This window comes from Lynx rufus, unplaced genomic scaffold (assembly GCF_022079265.1).
Source record: "Lynx rufus isolate CCGP_SWC_20201006 ecotype Redwood Valley unplaced genomic scaffold, mLynRuf1.p SCAF_3, whole genome shotgun sequence".
NCBI lineage: Eukaryota > Metazoa > Chordata > Mammalia > Carnivora > Felidae > Lynx > Lynx rufus.
In genome coordinates, this window is record NW_025814845.1 from 8,772,179 (window position 1) to 8,780,069 (window position 7,891).

The window sequence follows — 7,891 nt, forward strand, 5'->3', positions numbered from 1 at the left end:
TGTGTGGGCAGAGGAATCCATGGGCTCTGAGAGGCTGATAGAGAGTGTGTTCCTGGTCTGGGGGGTTTCTGCTGAAAATATTCACTTTCAGGTCCCACAAAAGGACTTCTGTCTGGTTGGCCTTCTATTGGCAGGGTCTCGTACCGGAGATGCCATCCGGAGATGGCATTCTTTTAGCTCTGTGACCTTACCCCAAACAATAACCTCTCTGAATCTCCATTTATTCATCTACAGATTGCTGACAATAACAGTAGTTTATTTGGGGCTACATGCTAAGTATTTTATGGGGTTGAGCTATTCACAGAGAGTGAAGCAGAGTAAGTTTGGCTCATATTGGGGTTTCAAGTTGTATTCGTTAAAAACAGACATGCTTGGTTTTTATAATAAGTATATTGAAGGAGTCTCATGTCATAAAGAAGGTGTGGACATTGCTACATGTTGTCACCCCACTTTTCATGCTATTCGGGCACAAAAAAATTATTTATTTATTTTTATAAGTCAGGTATAAGGAAACAATAACACCAGAGTGATAGTAAATGCCAATTGATCCTTGCCTTTGGGACAGGGATAATAGAAACAGTAGGGAGTGTGACAAACTGGATGGTTCCTGATTTCTAAGTGTTAACACACAGCAACAGTTGACTAAGAACATGTTGGCATGAGAGTCAGTATTTTCAGATCTCATGAATTCTTTTCACATATAGTTTTGTAAAAATAAAAGAGGAGACTTCATGTACTTCTAAGAGATACATTAACATCCAGACGTGTACATATGAAATTGGGTTGGCATCTAATAGAAATTTTCTAAAAACACTGTCCTGGCCCACAATAAGGATACCAAAGGTCATAACTATGGTTGGTTTCCATTCAAAATCCACCTGTTTGGGAATTCCAAGGTCACAGAGATAGGGATATTGACTGGTTCACTCAGAGGTTCAAAGAGTTTCTTCATGAATTCCATCAGAGGTGGCTATTTCCCCCAAACTCCAAGCTTCTTATAAAACAAGATCACCCCAAGATCCATCCCCATACACCTTATTAAACCATGACCTCCATATACACATGCTCACAATGTGGTATTTAGGGGGATTATTTGGAAATAGGAAAAATGAAACTGCTTTGTTTCCCAGGGAGCTATAGACCACAGTGGTCTTTTGCAAAACAAGAAATTTGTCTTGATCCTCGGGTGGCAGCCATATTCTTTCTGGAAGGAGACTGTAGGTCAGAACATGAAGTATATTATAAGGAAACATGGACCCCAGAATATTTTTCTGAGAATTGTTTCTGGCCTTTGCTAGGGAGCATGGAACTTCCCCCCACTGGCTTTGCATGGACCTTCAGCCTTCCTGTGATCTCATTCCAACTTCTGCCTTGATTGTTCTTTTCCAACCAGATGGAAAATATTACCCTAAGCTGTGTAGCTCTTCCCCTTTTGGCTCAGCCTGTCATTCCAAACTCATTTACACACACACACGTGCACACACACACACACACTATCTCTCTCTCTCTCTCCATTCTGGACACACTCAACACCCCCCCCCCCACCCCACCAACATTTCCTGAATACTTGGTGCATTTGCTTCTTCCTTCCAGTTGTTGATTCTGCTGTTCCCCTTACATGGAATGACCGCAGTCCTACTTTACCAGGCACATACCTGCTTATCTTCAAGATTCGGCTCAAATGTCATCTCCTCCCCGTTGGTGTCATTGGTCCCTTCATCCTTAGTTATGCCCTCCACCCTTTCACGGATGTTCGTGGAGAGAAATAGACCATAATTGCCAGTTAGTGTATACAGTGTGCCAGCACTGTGCTGAGGCTGAGCTATTATTTCACATGTTGATATACTCAGAAAATGTTACACTTGTACTACAGTGCACTGGGGAGACTGGAGAGGCTTGGGCCCCAGCAAGGCTACCCACAACGGGTTCCCTCCAGCTCCCCATGCTCCCAGGACCAAAGGGATTACTGACTCCTGGAGAAATATGTGAGGCTCATTGACTTTTTCCCACATGAACCCTAGGAGGAAGTACATGTGGATCTTCATGGTATAGACATGGAGCTGAGGCTCAGGTGGGCAGAGCACATGCCTGGCACACCACTGGAGAAGAATTAAATGGAGGCTGCTCCCAATGTTCTTATTAAAAAGAAATTAATGCTCTCAAACTTTGGTAAATTGTAAACTCTCATTTTTTTCTCTTCTCATTCTAAATTCACGTATTTTCAAATATAAGAATATTATTAGCCTTACAAAATAATTGGTATGTTTTTAAGTTTATTTATTTATGAGAGAGAGAGAGAACACATGCCTGAGCAAGCGAGGGGCAGAGAGAAGGGGAGAGAGAGAATCCCAGGCAGGCCTAGTGCTGCCAGCTCGGAGCTCGATGCAGGGCTTGAACCCATGAACCGCAAGATCATGACCTGAGCCGAAATCGAGAGTTGGACACTTAACTGCCTGCGCCACCCAGGCACCCCTAGCCTTATAAATAATTGTAAAGTTGGTTCTCTTGCTCCACTTCTCACCCAAGTTTTTCTATCATTCATCTTTTACATTATAGTGCTACATTTATAAAACCATTGAGCCAATATAGATATATTATTACTAGTTGAACTTCATCCTTTGTCCAGCCCTCCAGAAAAATTCCCAGAGAATTACCACATATACCCTGTCACTCTCTGACACAGCTAATGACACTTGACAACATCGTCCACTGGAGAGGTACAATTATTGTAGTTGATGAGCCTTTCTTGGCACATTATAACTACTCAAAGTCTACAGTTTCCAAAATAGCTCACTCTTGGTGTACAATCTGTCTTTTGACAAATGTATAACATGTTTCCACAATTATGGCATCATACAGAGTACTTTCACTGCCCTAAAAATCCTGTGTGCTGCCTATTTATCCCTTCTGCCCCCATCCCCTGGTAATCTTCAATCTTTTTTACTGTTTTCATAGTTTTGCCTTTCACAAATATCATACAGTTGGAATCACACCAAACTTATTCTTTCAGATTGGCTTCTTTCACTCACTAATATGATTTCAAATTCCTGCTATGTCTTTTCATGGCTTGATAGTTCATTTCTTTTTAGCACTAAATAATATTTCTATTGTCTGGAAGGACCACAGTTTATCCATTCTCCTACTAAAGGACATATCGGTTTCTTCTGACATGTTTTTGCAGTTATGAATAAAGCTGTTATAAACATTCATGTGGGGATTTGGATGTGAACATAAGTTTTCATCCCCTAATGGATGATCCCAGCCAAGATTCCACATGACAGTTAACATCATGACTCTTCAAGTTCCTCTCGCCTGTGATGACTCTTAGCTGTTCCTTCTTTTCTGATGACCTTGAGAGTTTTCAGGAGGACTGGACAGGTGTTTTGAGATTGTGTCTCTTTTGGAGCTTGCCTGGGGTTTTTCTCATGATTGGGGTTATGTCATTCTTCTCTTCAACAAAGATTTAAATGATGGATGTCAGGTTTCCATGGGGGGGGGCATAAAGTCTGAACATAATTGGTGATACCCACAGATTAAGGCTGGTAGTTGAATGCATGCCTCATGCATTCTGGTCACTGGCAGGTGATTTTAAGTTAAAAATCTGATTTTACTTTTTGTTCTCATTTGTTTGGTACTGCAATATGGTTCTTTGACATAGGGGCTGGCACCTGTAAGTGCAGTCATCATTCTAGTACTGGGTGCGATTTTGTTCTGAGCTGAATCTTAACTCCGCAGTGATACCAGGCCATACTTGGTAGAAAATCAGTCCCTTTGTCAAAAGTGACCTCATGTTTAGACAAAATGCCGAGTTGCTGCATCAAAGTGATATTAATCTGTCGCATCATGTGCTTTGAAAACTTAATCAATGGCAGAAAAGGAGGAAGTTGGCTAAACAACATCAGCTGAAAGCTAATTAGGTGGCAAAAAACATTCATCTTAGACCTGCTGAACAGTATTGGCATTCCAAGCTTAAACTGCTCATTAGTCATGGGATTTCTGAATTCCTATTTAGCAAATCAGGTGGTGCATAGTGCTAAAGGTTTACTTTAGAAAAATACGAACCTGCAGAGTTGATAGGGGATAGCATTTGGTATGAATGCAAATTGAAAATCTATTAAAGTTTATTAATCCTAGCTTTCTTGCAGTGGGTTTGCCACCAGAACACAGGTGTCATGAAAGCCACCACTAAACCTAAACCAAAATGGGAAAGGAAAAGACTCATTTCAACATCATCGCCCTTGGACGTGTAGTTTTGAGAAGTCTACCACTACTGGTCATCTGATCCACAAATGTGGTGGGATCCACAAAAGAACTTCAAAAAATGTGAGGAGGCTGCTGAGATGGGCAAGGTCTCCTTCAAGTATGCCTGGGTCTTGGATAGACTGAAAGCTGAATGTGATCATGGTAACACCATTGATATCTCCCAGTAGAAATTCAAGACCAGCAAGTATTATGTGACCATCATAGGTGTGCGGGGACACACAGACTATCAAAAACATGATTACAGGCACATCTCAGGCTGACTGTGCTGTCTTGATTGTCACTGCTGGTGTTGGTGAATTTGAAGCAGGTCTCTCTAAGAATGGGCAGACCTGTGAGCATGCCCTTCTGGCTTACACACAGGGTGTGAAACAACATGTTGTTGGTGTTAATAAAAGGATTCCACTGAGCCCCTGGAAGTCAGCACCTACGTTAAGAAAATTGGCTACAACCTTGACACAGTAGCGTTTGTGCCAATTTCTGGTTGGAAAGGTGACCACATGCTGGAGCGAGTGCTAACATGCCTTGGTTCAAGGGATGGAAAGTCACCGTACAAAGGGCAATGCCAATGGAACCACTCTGCTTGAAGCTCTGGACCAACTCGTCCAGCTGACGAGCCCTTGCATCTGCCCCTCCAGGACATCTGCAAAATTGGTGGTGTTGGTACTGTCCCTGTGGACCGAGTGGAGACCAGTGTTCTTAAACCAGGCAAGGTGGTCACCTTTGCTCCAGTCAATGTTACAACTGAAGTAAAGTCTGTTGAAATGCACCATGAAGCTTTGAGTGAGGCTGTTCCTGGGGACAGCGTGGGCTTCAATGTCAAGAATATATCTGTCAAAGATGTTCGTTGTGGCAGTGTGACTGGTGACAGCAAAAATGACCCACCAATGGAAGCAGCTGGCTTCGTGGCACAGGTGATTATCCGGAATCGTCCAGGCCAAGTCAGTGCTGGATAGGTACCTCTGCTGATGGTCACAAAGCTCACATTACCTGCAAGTTTGCTGAACTGAAGGAAAAGATTCACCGTTGTTCTGGAAAAAAGCTAGAAGATGGTCCCAAGTTCTTGAAATCTGGTGATGTTTCCATCATTGATATGGTTCTTGGCAAGCCTAGGTGTGTTGAGAGCTTCTCTGACTATCCTCCTGCGGGCTGTTTTGCTGTTTGTGACATGAGACAGGTGGTTGCTGTGGGTGTCATCAAAACAGTGGAAAAGAAGGCACCTGGAGCTGGCAAGGTCACCAAGTCTGCCCAGAAAGCTCAGAAGGCTAAATTAATATTATCCCCCATACCTGACACCCTAGTCTTAATCAGTGGTGGAAGAATGGTCTCAGAAATGTTTGTGTCAATTGGCCATTTAAGTTTGATAGTAAGAGACTGGTTACTGATGACAATGTATTGTAAAACCTTCAAAAGGAAAAGAGAATGTTTTGTGGACCATTTGTGAGCGTGTGTGTGTGTGGCAGTTTTAAATTATTAGTTTTTAGTCAGTACTTTTTAATGGAAATGACCAAAATCCTGTCACAGAATTTTGAGACCCATGTGCAAAACTTGGTTCTTTTTCTGAATCCATCTAAAAAGTAACTCATGGTTTTGTATTAAGTTAAGCCAAAAGAAATTGCTGTTCGTGGTAGGTAAAATTGGCAGAGGAACAGCAATTTTTAATAGATAGACCTAATAATAATAGTTAAGGGCTTTTACCTTAAGTAATAGAGCTGTTTCAATGTTTTATATGTTCCTTAAAATTTTTTTTAGTGTCTTATAACAAATTTCCCATAGAAGGCAAGTTCATTGATCATTTTTGTGTTCTTCATACCTTTAAAAAAAAACAGAATACCACTCTAAAACATCGCAAACATCTTTTAAAAAAGTCTGATCCTTTTGGATAAAATTGCCAAAGTACACAGATGGCTGTGCACCTATGAAACATGCACATACATGCACACACACCTATATCACATGTGGGTATACATATGTATACACACCTGCCACCTCAGTATCTCGGGGCAGAAAATTCTCCCTTTTAAATTTCCATTCTCTAACTGATGTTTGTTACAAAGCGTGCCAGTTGCCACGCTGGAAAGCTGGCAAAGGGAGAAGACAAGCTTCCCTTTTTCTGTGTTACTGCTGTGAGTCACCATGAACTTGGGCAAAGGAATTGCTGCTTCTGTCACATGAAGAGGTGAAGATATTTAGATGAAAGTCATCGGAAAACAGCTCTGAAAAGGACTTTAAGGCACCTGGGGCCAATGGCACCCATGCCCAGAGAACCAAACACTCTCACATGCTGACATTGGTTGGCTCTAGGAAGTACAGGGCTGACCTCTAACCAAACATCATTCATTCTGCCATGCAATCATTCATTCATTCTGTCATTCCTTCATTCTTCTATTCACACAAAGAGCACTCACGAAGCATCTAAGGTGTCAGGCTCTCTCTGTCATTGGCTGGAATGCAGTTCAGAGTGACATGTCTTTTTCATTAAAATGATGGCAGACAATGGGGGGAAGACAAGGATATCAATCATGACAATATAGGAGTAATTGCTATATTGGAGGGAAAGCTGGGGTGATCTGGGTGAGGACATCTAACCTAGCAGAGGCAGAGAGAATGTCTTAAGAGCCTGAAACTGGCTAAGAGACACTCAAGAGCTGGAGGAAAAAGAACAGTATTTATTCAATCATTACTCAGTAACCACCCTATGCAAAATGCAATATTAGTCATGGTGGGGAATGCAAGATGAGTGTGATTTGTCTCCTACTCTTGAGACTGCCAGCTTAGTCTCTGGCTCACTATCTGATGATTGCTATGGCGGTGACATAGTGTCACTTCCTAGCCTCAAGCTTCTGATAGTTTTTTATCCACTTATAGAATGGGGTCCAAATTTTTGAGTCTGATATATGTGGCCTTTCCCTTCTCGATCCCAGTCAGCTTCAAGGTCAATACCCACTACACTATACACACATGTCCTTGGGCTTCAGCTGTATCTTACTGTCCACTCTTCTCCCCACATATCAGGCTGTTTCAGGACACATTACCTCTGCCCAACTGCTCTTTGCCTAAGATTCCATCCCACCCTTATCTACCTGGCAAATTCTCCCAGTACTTGACTCCCTGTGTCCTTGACAGATTTCAATATTCTTTCATCTGGGTTCTCTTAAAATTTTTCACAGACTTCACCATTATTATAGTTGATTTGTCACCTTGTTGTGGTTCATTCATGTACGTGCCACCATCATCCTGGGAAGTGACATCTCTAGCCCAGAGCTCAAATATGAAGCTTAGAAAACATTCAGTACATACTTATTAGATCTAATTGAATTTTGCATTTATCATATTGTTCTGATTGTAATAATAGGAAGAAAACTGAAAAAAGCAGAAACAAAATTGGGAATTCATTAGAAGTTTCTTATAACTCATGGAGGGTAAGAGTTGTGTAGGACTACTGTCTCAAAATGTGCCTTTGAGATTTTAATTTATGGGAGTGACTAAATGGCTGTAGGGGAGGCTAATGCAATTGAAAGAAAAAATTATAGCTTACATTTCCCAAGAGAAGGGGGCATGCCATGCCATGCAGGGCCACATAGGGAAGCATCTGGTTTGGACAGGAAGTAGAATCAAGAGGGAGGGGGAA

At 41.8% G+C, this 7,891-nt stretch overlaps 1 pseudogene; it reads left to right on the top strand.

Annotated features, from left to right (window-relative positions):
* Positions 1-4,201: 4,201 nt before the first annotated feature.
* On the top strand, positions 4,202-5,704 carry LOC124520469 (elongation factor 1-alpha 1-like; annotated as a pseudogene).
* Positions 5,705-7,891: the final 2,187 nt, after the last annotated feature.